We start from the raw sequence: 15531 nt of genomic DNA, 5'->3' as shown, positions 1-15531 counted from the left end.
ATGTGTATATGTATTTATAAGTATGTCATTCCCAGCATTCACCCCAACATACCAAATGGTTCTGTGGCCTAGAGCAGCTTTGAGAACAACTTGCTTAGGAAATACATGCATTGCTAAAGGAGCTCATGTTTCAGCGGAGTCATGTTTGGCAAAATGGTTAAAGCACACTCAGTTGTCCAAAGACAGAGTTTCTTTCTCAGGAACCCACAAGTACTTCTTTGTTTGGCTGTGAATTTGATCTGTGATTGGTCTGGGGTAGAGCAATGAATTCTTCAATCAGAAACATTCCCTCTGAACTCCACTTTGAATTACTAGACCAACTATACTCTCTTTCTCAATCCTGGCAATATTAGCAGCTTGCTTTCTAGCTGTGCTCTGACTGGCAATTCTGCACTCAGCTAAAGTTGACTTAGGGGGGAAAAGTACATCATCCTTCACCATTGCTTTCTCCCTTACTTTTAAAGAACACCTTGGCAATAACCTGTCTTCAGGAAGATCAGCATGTGTACATCATTCTGTTCTAAACACACACACAAGTTCTCTTGGTTGCCATGATTTATGAATATGAAAGAAATTACTACTTTTGAACATTATCGACTCCTGTCCTCATTTGTGGCTAGTGTCATAATTGAAAGGCCAGCATTCCAACCTCTCATATCGGAGCATGATTTTGTCTGCACTCACATGCCTAAGCTTATTTTCCATCCCCAGCTGTATGGGCTACCATTCTCCACACTTGCATCAGCAGGTATAAATCATCCCAGTCAGCAAAGACTTTATCAGGGCAAGATGATGAAATGTACTTGTGCTGAGGCCGACACCACCTGGAATTTCCTGGGTTACACTCCCTTGTTGTTATGAGTAATGCCCTAATTAGGTGTGGTTGCTCTTAGCATGCACATTCTGGTGGTACAAGTTTTGTGAGGGAAATGTTGGTCTTAGGTATAATTACATATTGTAGTTTAGAATAAATTTCCTCCTCTAAACTTGAGTTACTAATGTGCAAGACAGCCCTGGATTGTGACAAGCAGAGGATGAAAAGCCAGTCCCCCTTCATGCAAGTATTTTCTCCCACTCTGGAGGTTAGTGTTAAGAATAGCATAATGGAGAGTGCCTGGTTGGCTCAGTGGTTGGGCATCTTCCTTTAGCTCAGGTCATGATTCTGGAATCCTGGGATTGAGTCCTCTATCAGGCTCCCCTTAGGGAGCCTGCTTCTCCCTCTGCCTATGTCTCTGCCTCTCTGTGTGTGTGTCTCTTGTGAATAAAAGAGATGCCTGGGTGCCTCAGTGATTGAATGTCTGCCTTCAGCTCAGGGTGTGATCCCCCGGTCCCAGGATCGATTCCCACATCGGGCTCCCTACATGGAGCCTGCTTTTCCCTCTGCCTTGTCTTTGTCTCTCTCTCTCTGTCTGTGTCTTTCATGAATAAATAAATAAAATATTTTTTTAAAAAATCCAAAAAACAAACAAAAACAGCATAATGGGGCAATACTATTAGAGGTATCTGGGGTCACAGCTTGACATACCAAGTCACCATGAACCTTTTAGCAAGTTTACTAACCTCTCTGTGCCTCAATTGACTCTACCATGAGGCAGGAATAAGAATAGTATCTAATGCAGGAAAGTTAATTAATACTCATAAAGCACTTAGACAACCTTTTTTCTGATCACACTTATTACCTTTCAAATTTTGAGGTTTTACATGATCTATATTTCCATTATATCTAAGTAATAAAATGTTGAGGAACTCGTGTCTCTTCCTCAACTGGAAATGTCCTCAGGAATCTGTACACCTACCCATGACTAATTTCTCTGTATTTCAAAGTAATTGTGCGTCTGGTAGAATTTGCTAAGCTGCCTCTGAATGACCATTCAGTAGACTTTAAATGTTGGATCACTTCCACCCAGCTCTCCCCAATATATTTCATTTCCTTGAGGAGGAATCTGTCTTTTGTGGTTCATTTTCTCCTGTTCCTCATGATGCATAGCTCTTTGGAAGGACTGAGCTACCATTTCATTTCCATTCTCTGATACCACATGATACATGGCTTGTTTGCCTTTGCTGTCTTCAGAGCAGGTCTGGATTCACAGCTCATCAGACTTGCCTGAAAAGCAGTAGAGGCTGTGTTTTTGTTTTTGTTTTTCATTGCCCACATTCATTGTAAAGAATTTGAACTGACCATATGAATAAGATTGGTGCTTGCCCTCTGCCGGTAATTAAACAGAGTGCTCTCGCTAGGTTTTCTAAGACTTGTTCAAGATTTAATTAAATTAGATCTTTAACATCAGTTAACAGATTGGGCTACTTGGTAGAGCAGTAGCTAAGGAACAACAGGCAAACAATTTTTATTATTGGTCCCAGCTCATTATTAAATGAGATAATCATTTATGTCTGCATGCTCTGTAATATAACCACTCATTTCCTCACATGTCAAGAAGTGGGCTTAATTTAGGCAAGGTAGAATTAATTACTCTAGAAGGGAACACTCTACTCTTCATTCATTCATTGATTCACTTCATGAATACGATTGGTCATCTCCTCTGTGTTGGGCAGAGAGGTTGCAGAGATAAACAGGACACAGACGTTGGCTGGAAGGATGTTAGGGAGACTTGCAGGTCAACAGGTTATTATAATAGCAGGTTGTTACAATGTTGTAGGGAGAGTAGAACACAGGGCACAGTGGGGAGCCCTGGCAGTCCACAAGAGAGACATTTGATGATAAGTCCAGCTTCTCCACACTATTTTCATCTTTTACCTAATTGTTTAGGTCAACTGCCATTTAGCAAAAATGATCGGTGCCTTCCTCAGATACTTTGGTAAGCCATAATTTGGTAAAATTTTTGGTAAAACTATGACCACAGGCTCATGAATCTGTGTCCCATTGTATCATAGACTTGAATCAAAATCATACAGGTTCCTTCTGAGATTTTATAAAAATTCTTCTGAAAATTATGCAAATTCATGGCCTGAGGTGGTGGCAGGAGTTTTTCCTGTGTACCCCATGTCCAATTTGGGTATTTTCAGCATGTCTGTAAATGAATTTCATAAGCCTCTCCTGGACTTACTTCATCCATGGAATCTGATTTCTGCTTTGAGTCTCTGGTCATCACCACAATAAATTCAAGAGACTAGAAGACACATTGTCTTGAACTAAATAAAAGTCATGTTTATCTCAAATTTCTACTTCTCTACTTCGTCTGCTTTCCCTCCAAATGTCTTAAAGCCCTTAGTGGGTCAGTTAATTGACTTGGCTGGGGCAGGGGAAAGGAGCAGTATTTCCACTAGTGATAAGAAGGTACAAGTGTCTGTCTTTTCCTAACCAATTAGTCCTGATCCCTAAATGTGGTGTTACATTTATGAAGAGATTTCATTGTTCTGTGTTCATAGGACCCATGTAATACAAATGGAATCACCCAGTTCAGCTAAAGTCTTTTAAAATATAAATGAGGACCCAACTCCAGATTTTTTAAATGGCTGCCATTTGGCTCCTTGGCCAGGAAAAAGGATGAGTAAATATCTAGAATGTTGCAGTGCCCATTTCCTCTGCCTTCACCTCGTCCTACTAAACAGGGAAGTTGCCCCAAATTCCTGATAATGTAGCCTTAGGGGAGGAGGGGAAGGGAAGCTGGGAAAGGAACATTACAGGCAAAAGGAGAAATTTCCTTCATACATTGTGCTCTCTGAGGACCATTAACTCTGAAGCTTTTCAAAGTAAAAATCCTGTCATATGTTCCTTTTGGTCACTTTTTTTAAAACTTAAGATTAGAGTTTTATTACAGCAAAAAATCAGAACCAGCCAAAATGTGCACAGGTCTGGATGGTGTCCGAATGCAGTTCTTGTTGTCTTCTCCAGGTAGAATCGTGGATGGTGTTACCTCCTTTACAGGCAACACTCAAGAGTATTGCCAACCAGGGAAGTTCACCCAAACTTCAGTATCCAAAGTTTTTATTGGGCTTTCATCATATAGGCATGATTGGTTGAATTCTTGGCCATATGGTTGAACTCAGTTTCCAGCCCCTTCTGCTTCAGGGAGATGAGGCTAGTATCCTTTAGGCTACCTTTAAGTTTGTGCTAATGACAGGGGTCATGGAGCTGCACTGTTTCTGCCACTGTCATTGTCCTAGAGATCCAGGAGGATGTGAGGGTCCAGGGCTGTTCCACTCAGCCAGGTGTGCGTGCAACACACAGCTCAAGCATGTCTCATGCACTCGCCAACTGGGGCTTTATAAAGAGCATCCTCTTCTATATCCCTCAGTGTCCTCCCCTGGAGCCAGGAGTTCTAAATTCCACTGGTGCCAGTTTCTAAATACTGATTTGGTTCTAAACACCAATCCCATCTTCAGTATTCATCTTGTGTCATCTCTAAGGACACTTGTCCCATCAGTGGTCACGTTTATGAGTTGGAAAGAAGAATCCAAATTAAGCCAAAGGGCCTGTGAAAAAGAGTAATTACCTTGTAAGTTGACTGTGTATTTTATTATGTACTTTTTTCTACTCACTCATTCATTTGTTTATCTATTTACTAGTAGGCTGCCCACCCCTACCAGGAAATGAGATTTGTAGTGTTATACTGATGTGTCCAGAGCATGGTCTCTCTCTGAATCAGTCATTTGCTTTGTCTGAATTGTCTCCTGTTATATGCTAAGTCAGTATCTCTTTGATATTTTTAACTAAAAATCAGTCACAGTGGAGATATTTCTGGAAGTGAAATTGTTGTGACCTTATGTAGGTTAAATAAAGATTCATCTCTGATTTGCCTTACTTGGCTTTGAGTCCCATCTGAGTGCCTTCTGCTCTGCCTCCCCCTCCATGATGCTTTTCTTGACCACAGTGTCTGGATATGGAAAATGCAGAGCTGCAAAATGGTACTTTATATTTACTATGAATTTATATGTGTATACATTTACATTGGCTATATGTGCATGTATTTAAAATAGACTAGAACAATATAAACAAATGGTATTGGTTACGGTGGGGAGGAGAAGCAAGTACCTGGGAGTATAGGTCAAGGGGTACTCCCAATTTCTCTACAGTGTTCTAATTTTATTCTTTAAATGAATGTATTTTTTTGTATAACTTTTAATAGGTAGGAATATATACATAGAAATAGAAGGAAAACTAATATGCTAAAATATCAATAGAGGCTAAAACCAGGCAGTGAAATGTTAGGCATATTTCTCTTCTTTATACTTTTCTTTAATTTTCAAATTAAACAAAAAGTGGATTACAGTCAGTGATTCGCATCTCCCAGCTTCAACAACTTGGTAGTCATACACAAATAGTCTTCTATTTTGTCCTTGCTGGAATTTTGTTCATATCTCATTTATCCCATTTCTTCTTAGGAGTTTTTTTTTTTTTATATATGAAAAAGACACTGTTGGTATTAATTAAGTTTAAATTCACAAACAGAGAGAAAGAGAGAAAGACCACCTGTTTTAACACTCTCAACCCTAATCTGGCCATGAAAAAGGGAGCTGAAAGGAGTGAGATCTGGCTCCAGTGCTGTCCTTCCAACCTATATATTTTTTTTTTGGGGGGGGGTCTCACTCAAGTGGCTCTTCTTTTGTGTTGCCGATATATTTGTCAGGATAAGGATAGGTTATACAGCAGTTACAAATTAACTCCCCAAAGTTCAGTGGCATGGCACACGAAAAGAGCATAATTCTTGCTTGCACTGCATGTCCAGCACAGATTTGGGAGTATGAGCACATAGCAGAGTACATAGCTCTGCTCCATGCAGTCATTCAAGGAGCCAGGCTGATGGCATTCATCATCTAAAACATCCCTTGAAAGGACCTACCCCATACTTACATGTTTCTACTCATTGCCAGTTGGGCAGAACTGGACAGATGTTCCACTTAACTATAGGGACTGAGGAATGTGAAGGAGCATGTGGATATTTGTTGAGCAGTAAATGTTCCTAGCTCAGCTGATTTGTTTGCTTTGAGCATTATACCAGATAGACTTGGACTGAATCAGAATGCCAGAGAAACAGACTATTGACCCTCCATCTTGCGGTGGCTCTCAGTGTGCATGTCAGAATCGTTGGAAGCTTGAAGGATATGTGCCGAGGCCCTTTCATGAACCACTGAATCAATGGATGGGGTGCAGGACCTTGGCATACTTCCTCATCTTGATCCCAACAAGTACCCAGGGACAGGAAGGCGAAGGGGGTGTCCTTCAGTCACCCCCTGGACGTGGGCCAATAGCCTCTCCAAGCATCTTTACCTTTCTTCCTGCAAGGTGAATGAAAGAGAGAACTTCAGCTTCTCTGGCACCATCTCTTCACACAGTGTGGCAGTGATGAGCCTGGTGCCTGAGGGGAAAGCCACTTGGTGTAAAGAGCCTACCCTGCTCTGTCTGCTCATGAGGGTGAGCTAGAGGAGGGAGGTCAGAGAAGGATGTGATTGTCCTGGAATCCAGCAGGACATGGGCACCCTAGGGCTCTGAAGGCAAGGAGGCATTATCCCGCACAGTGCACATCTTCCCATGCTCATCCAGGAAAGGAAAACAGATAGTTTTACAAGGTGCTACTTATCAAAGCAATATTTTTTTCAATGTAATCTTGATAGCTTATTGTTAAAAACCTGTTAATATTGATAGTATTAACATTCTCTGAACATTTTCAGAGTAAATATACTCCTCTCAGACTGAAAAGAGATACCTCTGAAGGCAAAGCAGGATTTAAAGCCTAAATTCAAACGTTGAACATGCTTTGAGCATTTCCTTGTGATGAGCACTGATTCATACACACCTTGTTTAATCTGTATCAGAATTCTACAAGATAGCTACCAGTACTAAACCCTTCTTAGAAATGAGAAAACTGAGCCCTACAGAAGTTCGATAATCTTGTCCTAGTCTACACTATTGCCAAAACTTGGGCCCTGGTAGCCTTATTGTGGGATACAGTTTTCATTGTCCTGTTGTCCAGATGCTTTTCCTGGGTCCTCTTCCCCCTCTTTCTCATTCTATCACCTGCTTCCACACAGACTAGAATAGTAAATCATCCTCTGTGACAGTAACATGGGCACCAGATTCCTTAGGCTTCTACAGACCAATCCTGTTAGCATGGCAAGACAGCACTAAGCGAAGGCAAAATGAGTTTGTTTCATAGAGAAGTTACTTGTATGTATATTTATCTTGATTTGAGCCCAACTCAGAGCATCATTGGTAAAACCTGTCGCCCTTCCTCTCTGTAGTTTGAGGAAGTGTGAAGTGTGGGATCCAAGGCAGAGAACTCTCAGAACTATGATTCTTTTCATGTCTTCTGTGGAAACAGTTCTAGTTACTCTAAAAGGGTTTCATGCACATTTGTGCCATGGAAATTGGGAGGTGTGAGGTAACTCTTTTGGTTGTGGGCACTGATGTTTGCTTACCCATCCCCAGCCTCTCTCCTCAAAATCCTGTTCCTAAATCCCAGATCACGCTGTTTAAAGGTGAACTCTTGGCTGTGAAGCAAGTAGCTGACTCCCTTTGTTGGAAAGCTGGTAAGAAATTAGGATGGCAGCCAGAACCCTGACCTGCTCCCTGATGCAGCCATCTTGATAATCTGGTCCAGGTTCTCCAGAAGTCTGCAGAACAAAAGAGGAAATGATGCACCTATCACATCTTCAGAGAATGGAAATGCTGTTGGGTTTGTTTCCCTTCTCTTCTGTGGTCCTCCTCCTCTTCTGTTTCAGCTTACACAAAGTTGCCATGACCAATGAAATACAACTTTCCTGAAACACTGTGTAAATGAGATTCATAGGAACAAATGTATCTTTTCTGTAAATACATTCGAATTCTTCATTTGTCCGAAGTTTACAAGAAAAGTCTTATAAAATCTCCAGTCAGAGAGCGGTTCTCTGCAAAATACCCACATGTCTGGACTTGAGGAGGCTGGTCTTCAAGAAGCAGAAGGGACCAACTGCCCGAAGCTCATTAAAAAGCGCTCTTGTGGCCCTTCTGCAGGGCAGAAATCCCCTCATCACAACCAGCTCCATTACACAGTGAAATTACGAATTACACTAATTGCCTGAAATCACAGCCACCCAGTGAACACTGCTGTGCATTGTAAGTGGAACAGACTCCTTCTCTGGCTGGTGACAGTGTTTCTAATCCTGCTCAGGACTCCCAGGCCACCTTTCATTCCTGCATGTCACTCGCCTGTGAACCACATGCACAGATGACTTTATCAACAAGCACAGTTGTCTTGTCTGCATTCCTCCAGCTGTCCTGGGAGATGGAAGTGTCCAGGAGCTGACCTGTCTTACACTTGTCCTAGCCTCCCTTCTCCCCCACTTTGGAAGCCCTACTCTGTGCCCGCACCATTGGATGTTTCTTTGCCAGCTCCAGTACCAGGTTCTTCGTCACCAGCATCTCGCTGTCTGGCTACCATAACCTCTTAGGCTCCTGATCTCTCATCTTTGTATTTACTTTTTTTCATTTGTTGGCTTTTATTTAGCCTGCAAGGGCAGAGAGATAAGCTAATTATGTTCCTCTATTAAAAGCACACTCACTGATCCGTGAAAGGTCTTTTGCTTAATTTATTTATTCCTTTTATATCCCCTTTCCTTTTCCTATTTTGTATATGTCTTCATACATAGTGTTTTATGCCTTGTTTTTAATTTACATAAATGTTGTGCTGTAGACTCCTTTCTCTCCCTCGGCACTCTGGGTCTCTCCATCTTTTTTTTTTTTTGTATATATTTTTATTGGAATTTGATTTGCCAACATATAGCATAACACCCAGTGCTCATCCCATCAAGTGCCCCCTTCAGTGCCTGTCACCCAGTCACCCCAACCCCCTGCCCACTTCCTCTTCCACCACCCCTTGTTCTTTTCCCAGAGTTAGGTGTCTCATGTTCTGTCACCGTCACTGATATTTCCCACTCATTTTCTCTCCTTTCCTCTTTATTCCCTTTCACTATTTTTTATATTCCCCAAATGAATGAGGCCATATAATGTTTGTCCTCCTCTGATTCAGGGTCTGTCCATCTTGTTGTGTATCCCATCCCGCTGACATGCCAGCGGCTGTCTTGTATTCTGTACGGTTGCCTGCCCTGTGGACTGTGCTAGCAACAAGACTTCCCACTACCACGGACAGCGGTGCAGCACACATACCCTTGCACATGCCCCTCGCACCTGGGTGGGACTCTCTCTGCAATACTTGTCCGGCAGTAAGGTTGCAGCATCCTGGGTCTGCGTATTCCTACTCAGACAAGCCTTACAAGGCAGTTTTGCAGAACAGCTTGCCAGTCCCCGCACTCACAGGCAGCATGGGAAGGTTCCTTCTGCCCCTGCTGCCATGCCAGTTTTTGTGCTTACCTCCATCTCTTTCATAGGGTTCTTTTTCTGGGTTGAATTGCCTTGTTACTGAAAGCATATATCCTGCCTGTTTTTGTCTCCTGATTTCTTATTTTTTAAGTCCTTCCAATAAAGGTCTACATAGGACAAATTCTTAATCTTTGAGAACATCTTTGTTTTTGTCCATGCCCTTGATGATGACTGCATAGCTTTCTATTGCTGCTGTAACAATTTGCCATAAATTGTGCCATAAATTGCTTCAGCTAACACAGATTTAGTACTTTACAGTCCTGAAGACTAGAAGTCTGAAATGCATCTCACTCATTGACCTCAGAGTTTTGTCAAGGCTGCATTCCTTCCCGGGGCTCTAGAGGATAATCAACTTCCTGCCTCTTGCAGCTACCAGAGGCAGCCAGCATTCCTTGACTCATGCCCCTTCCTTCAGCTTCCAAGCCGGCAGCAGAGCACCTTCAGACTTCTCTAACTTTGGCACCCCTGCTTCTTTCTTTAAAGGATACTTCCAGTTGCTTGGTCCACCAGATAATCAGGGGTAATCTTCTCATCTCAAGATTCTTAATCATTCTAGCAAATTCCCTTTTGCCATGGAAAGTCACATACTCCCAGCTTTCTAAGGCTATGATGTAGACCTCTTTGGAGACTGTTCTTTGGCCTACCACAGTAGTCTAGCTACGTATTATATTTTCAGGTGATAGTTTTTAGTTCTTTGAGGGTTTTTTTCTTTTATAATATTCAGATGGTAATGAGTCTGACACTGTGTCAGAGATGGTTCAAAGTGCTGGCAACCCAGTAGTGAATGAAACAGACCAACACTCTTGCCCTCAGAACCTAACATGGCTGTGCCTCCCACCAGCTTTAAAGATTCTCTCTTTATCCCTTTTTCCCCTTACGTTTGCCTTTTGCTACATATGCAATTATGTTTTTTCCCACCATTTTCCAAGTAGCTTTAGCTGCATAACAAACCATCCGAAACTTGAAAGACCTATAACAATGATTTGTCACTGTCTGCATGGTTCTGAGGAACCACGCAGTTCAGTTGGCAGGCTCAGATGTGGTTATAGTCAGATGGTGGCCAGGGCCAGCGTCATCTTGAAGTCTTCCTTACTCATATGTCTGGGGCCTAAGCAGGGACTATTGGTCAGAATACCTGCAAGCATCCTCTCCAAGTGGACCAGGCTTCCTCACAGCAGAGTGGCTGGCTTATAAGAGCCAGCATCCCTAAAGGGAGCGGGCAAAACTGATTGTCCCCTTTTAATCTAGCCTCAGAAATTCTTTGGTATTGCTTCCACTACATTCTGTTCATTAGAAGCAGTTCCTCAGGCCAGGTGCAGGCAAGGGGAGGGGACTCAGACTCTACCACTCAATGGAGGGAATATCAAAGAATTTGCAGGCGTGTCTAGAGACTGCCACACCTGGTTAGAACCCAGTGTTAGAACTCAGGTGTGCCTCCACAGCTGGAAAACACATTTATTTTCTTTTCAGACACTGTTTCTCTGTCATTTCTTGTGCCCTCTGCCTCTGGAAACTACTTTAAAAGTATGTTGGGCCCTTGGTGGGCCGTTTGTGAGCCCAGGGACACATGGCTATTTTGTATCTCTTCAGTTCCCTGTGCTGCATTCTGAATTAATTTCTCCGTATTATGTTCCAGTCACTAATACTGTTTTCAATTTTATCCACTTGAGAGTTTAACGGGTACATTGATTTTGCTTCATTGGCTACATTTTCTACTGGCTTTTTTCATCTACCTATTCTTGTTTGATATCTGCCTGTTTTTGTTTCCTGATTTTTTTTATATTTTATAGAAATTACTCCTTTTTTAGGAACACCTCACTGGCTCAGTTGGAAGAGCATGCAACTCTTGATCTAGCGGCCATGCGTTTAGGCCCCACAGGGGGTGTAGAGATGACTGAAGTAAATAAAAAACTTTAAAAAGAGAAATTAATCTTTTTATCTTTCAAAGGACCCTAAACAGATTGGTTGTGACCTAGTTCAGTGTTTGTTTTATTTTCATTTCTTCTCGCATGTCTTCCTCTCATGCTTTAGATCGCTGCCTCTCCTGTGTCATCAATCCTTCTCCACAATCATCCCTCCATGTCCAGCAGCTTCCAGACACGAAAGCCTTAGTCTCCTCTTCCCCCAGTGATCCGGGGTGGTTTAAAAATTAAGTCTCTGAGGCAGTGACCAGCTGGCAAAATCCAGACCAATTTTCACTCCTAATTTCTTTTCTTTTCTTTTCTTTTCTTTTCTTTTCTTTTCTTTTCTTTTCTTTTCTTTTCTTTTCTTTTCTTTTTTTTTTAAGATTTTATTTATTGGGATGCCTGGGTGGCTCAGCATTTGAGCATCTGCCTTTGGCTCAGGGCATGATCCCGGAGTCCCGGGATCAAGTCCCACGTTAGGGTCCTTGCAGGGAGCCTGCTTCTCCCTCTGCCTCTCTCTGTGTCTCTAATGAATGAATAAATAAAATATTTAAAAAATAAAAAAAGAAAGAAGCAAAGACATAGGCAGAGGGAAAAGGAGGTTCCTGTGGAGAGCCCAATGTGGGGTTCAATTCTAGGACCCAGGATCATGCTCTGAGCCAAGGGCTCAACCAGAGCCACCCAGGCACCCCTCACCCTTAATTTCTAAGATTGGGGACCTGCAATACACAGATTACTATAGATTTGGACTCAGCCAGTACCCAAATGTGTCCTGGGTGTGGGATTTTGGCTTCGGATTGTTGACTCCTAGGCACAGTTCTAGGGCTTCTTTCCGGTTTCTCCGGCAGCACACTTAGTGCTAGTGCACTTGTCATAGAGGGCGGGACAGTAAGGTTCAGGCTTATGGAGGAGGATCAGTGCAGACAGCCTGACTCACAGGGCCCCCTTTCTGCCCCAGCTGGCCCCACACACTATGCCCTGCTCTCAATTCCCAGGGCTGCTGCAGCACCACCTCCCTCCTAACCTTGGCTTCATTTTCCACTTTGTTTCTGGCACCTGGAGATTTCACTGCCTTTCTTTTAACCTTGGCGGTGAATTTCTTTCTCATTGTTCCTCTTTCATGCAACATTTCTATGCGTTCTTAGAAGGTGGAGTACCTGTTTACTTTAGCAGAGGCTGTCATATGCTGGGAATTGTCATTTGTTCTGTATACAGACAGTTATTTCTCCTGTTTTCAGCCTACTTCTCATTCTTGTCCTTCGTATACCTGCCAGAGCTGAATTGAAGCCCTGCCAGCCTTCTCTGGAGTTGACAGGCTGCCTCCCCTTGTGTATTTGATAAAATTTGTCTTTTCCATTCTGTTCCTTCCATCAGTACTCTTCCTTCCACTTTGCATTTACAGAACGTGCCCAAATCTTTCTGCTAATGCCCTAAGCATGTACTTTTCACATTAGCTTTTAATCCGTTTTTTAGTCTTTAGTGTCATTTTCATGAGGTCTCCAGAGTTTGAAGAAAACAATGCATTTACTCAACCTACTGTCCTGAATGAAAGAGCTCAGCTGAGTTCTCAGTGCTGCTGTGTAAGCTTTTTTTTTTTTTTCTTCCTTTTTTGGTTCTCATCAGCTTTCTTCCTCATCTCTGACATCTGCTATTTCCTCCCTCACTCCTAGCAGAGGACCTTAGCTCTTTGCTCAGAGAGAAACCATCAGATGGGAGTCATTCTGTTACCCAACCTCCCTTTCCCATCTGCAAACTCACCTTTCTTGTTGCCTATCTTCACCTCTTTCTCCTTCTCTCCTGGAGCAAAATCTCGTTTGTCCTCTGTTTATCTTTCAATTTGCCTCACTCTGTATGGGCTCTGCTGTCATCCCCACTGCCCTGCCTCTTCCCTGGGCAGCCTTATTCACATGCAAAATTCCTAAACTTCATGCCCAGTTCTGATCTCCTTCTCTTAGGTTATATTTCTAACTGTTGACTGAATATCCTCACTCACCTGCCCCATGGTTTTCTCAAATTCAGCATGTCTGAAGCTAACATCTCTATTTCTGTATGGAAAATCTTCTTCCATTTTCCCCATTGTGCTGAGTAGTGACCTGATTCATTGAATTACCCAGCCATGAGTTTGAGTTGTTTTAACTTCCTTGAATAGTTCTAGAACTGCACTGACCAATACAGTAGCTCCTGACCACACATAATTTATATTTGGCTTATATTCTATTTTTACTTATGTTCTATTTATATGTGAATTCAATGGGCTAAAACCGAATACAATTAAAAATTCAGTTCCTTGGGTCTAGTAGGCACCTTGCAAATTCTTGGTAGGCATGTGTGGCTAGTGCAGCTGTAGAACATCATCATCGTTACCGGAAGTTGGGCAACGCTTCTTTAGGGTGTGTTTTGCTGTTTTTGCTCCCATTTCTCTGTGTTTGAGCCTCATCTTTCTCTTGACCAGTGCTTGACTCGCCCCCTTATTCTTGCTCATTTCAGTTCATTCTCTTTTCTAATCAAATGAATTTTTATAAGACCCTTTCTCCCTTTGAGAGCCATTAAGGTATAAATGAGACATGCAGCGTTCTGGCATTTTAGGCTCATTTCCTTACTCGGACCTTCCAGAGTTCTCCCTGCCTGGCTCCACCCTGCCTATGTTGTCTCTTCCTTTTTATTTGCTTGGTGAACTTGACCTCCAAGATTGAATCCCAGTGTTTCCTACTATGGCGAGGCAGAGGCAATGTTTCATTTATACTTTGAAGCTCCTATTGCTAACCCTTTTCAGAGTCCATTCATGTTGTAATGTTTGGCTAGACTCCAAGCCCCTAAAAAAATAAATCTTACCTTCATACTTTCATGTTTCCAATATATGCAACAGATTGACTCCTTTTCTCTTGAGAGAGAGAGAGCGTGCGTGCTGGCATGAGCCTGTGTAAATGAGTGGGGGTGGGAGGGACAGAGGGAGAGGGAGAGAATCTTAAGCAGGCTCCAGGTTCAGTGTGGAGGCCAACGTGGGACTCAGTCTTACAACCCTGAGGTCACAACAGCTGAAATCAAGAGTCGGACACTTAACCGACTAAGCCACCTAGGAGCCTCTATAATAGATTGCCTTCTTTTCTGGGCATCTAGATGAGTACTGGCTATGTACTCACTTTAGGAGAAATTAGAAAATGGCCACTCAAATCATGTTCTGTGTTCTATTGCTGAACTCCAATTGAGAAAGCCTGGAAAGGATGATGAATGACTTTCTTATAAGTATTGATTCCTAGTTTAGGGTAGTGGTGATTCCCAGCTACCCCATGACTCCAAACCACATGTTTTGTAGAGATAAACATATTTTCTTTAATAAAATATTTCCAGTGAAGGATGAGCATATTATTTAACTACCCCAAACTCAGTGGCTTAAAACAACAGAGATTTTTCTCTTATAGTTCTGGAGTCCACGCAACCAAAGTGTTGGAGGGCTGTGCTTCCTCCAAGGGCTCTTGACTTTCCAGGTTCTGGTAGGTCCTGGAGTTCTTTGACTTGAGGCCAATCTCAGCCTCCATCTTTACTTGGCCTTCTTCTCTGTGTCTCTGTATCTCCTCCATACCCCAAGTAATCTCTACGCCCAACGTGGGGTCCAAACTCAGAACCCCAAGTCACACACTCCACCAACCGAGCCAGCCAAGTGCCCCATGTACCTCTGTGTCTTAAATTTCCCTCTCCTTTTTCTTTTAAGGATACCAGTCGTTAGATTTAGGACACACCCTAAATCCAGGATGATCTCATCCTGTGATTCTTTTTTTTTTTTTTTTAAGATTTATTTATTTATTCATGAGAGACACACAGAGAAAGGCAGAGACACAGGCAGAGGGAGAAGCAGGCTCCATGCAGGGAGCCTGATGTAGGACTCAATCCTGGGTCTCCAGGATCACACCCTGGGCCGAAGGCGACACTAAACCGCTGAACCACCTGGGCTGCCAAACATCCTGAGATTCTTAATTATATCTACAAGGATCATATTCCAAAGTGAGGTCACATTCATAGATACTGCAAGCTTAAAAATTGAACCTGTCTTTGGTGGGAGCAGGGGAGGGGCATGACACAACCTATAAGAGCAGGTAAGGATGGGAATGAGGACAACCATAGCTGTGTCTCTCCCTTCTCAGGAGAAGCTGTGACTCTCAGCTTCGCCTAGGCTGAGTCAGCAAATTGGTTTTAGCCTTCATTTCTGTGCGTTTATTCATTTAAATTCATTAAGACCCCCACCTCCAAATCAAGACAAGTGAGAAAGCTATTTAATCCAGTTGGCTGTCTATCTTTATGACAGGCTCACTCCAC

General features: G+C 42.6%; 1 protein-coding gene across 11 annotated transcripts in view; it reads left to right on the top strand.

Annotated features, from left to right (window-relative positions):
• Window positions 1-15531, top strand: part of MCC (MCC regulator of WNT signaling pathway) — a 301430-nt gene that overhangs the window by 209211 nt on the left and 76688 nt on the right. The window lies entirely within an intron of this gene.

This window comes from Canis lupus, chromosome 4 (assembly GCF_011100685.1).
Source record: "Canis lupus familiaris isolate Mischka breed German Shepherd chromosome 4, alternate assembly UU_Cfam_GSD_1.0, whole genome shotgun sequence".
Lineage (NCBI taxonomy): Eukaryota > Metazoa > Chordata > Mammalia > Carnivora > Canidae > Canis > Canis lupus.
The sequence above is the reverse complement of the archived record's forward strand: the minus strand, read 5'-3'. Positions and strand labels throughout refer to the sequence as shown.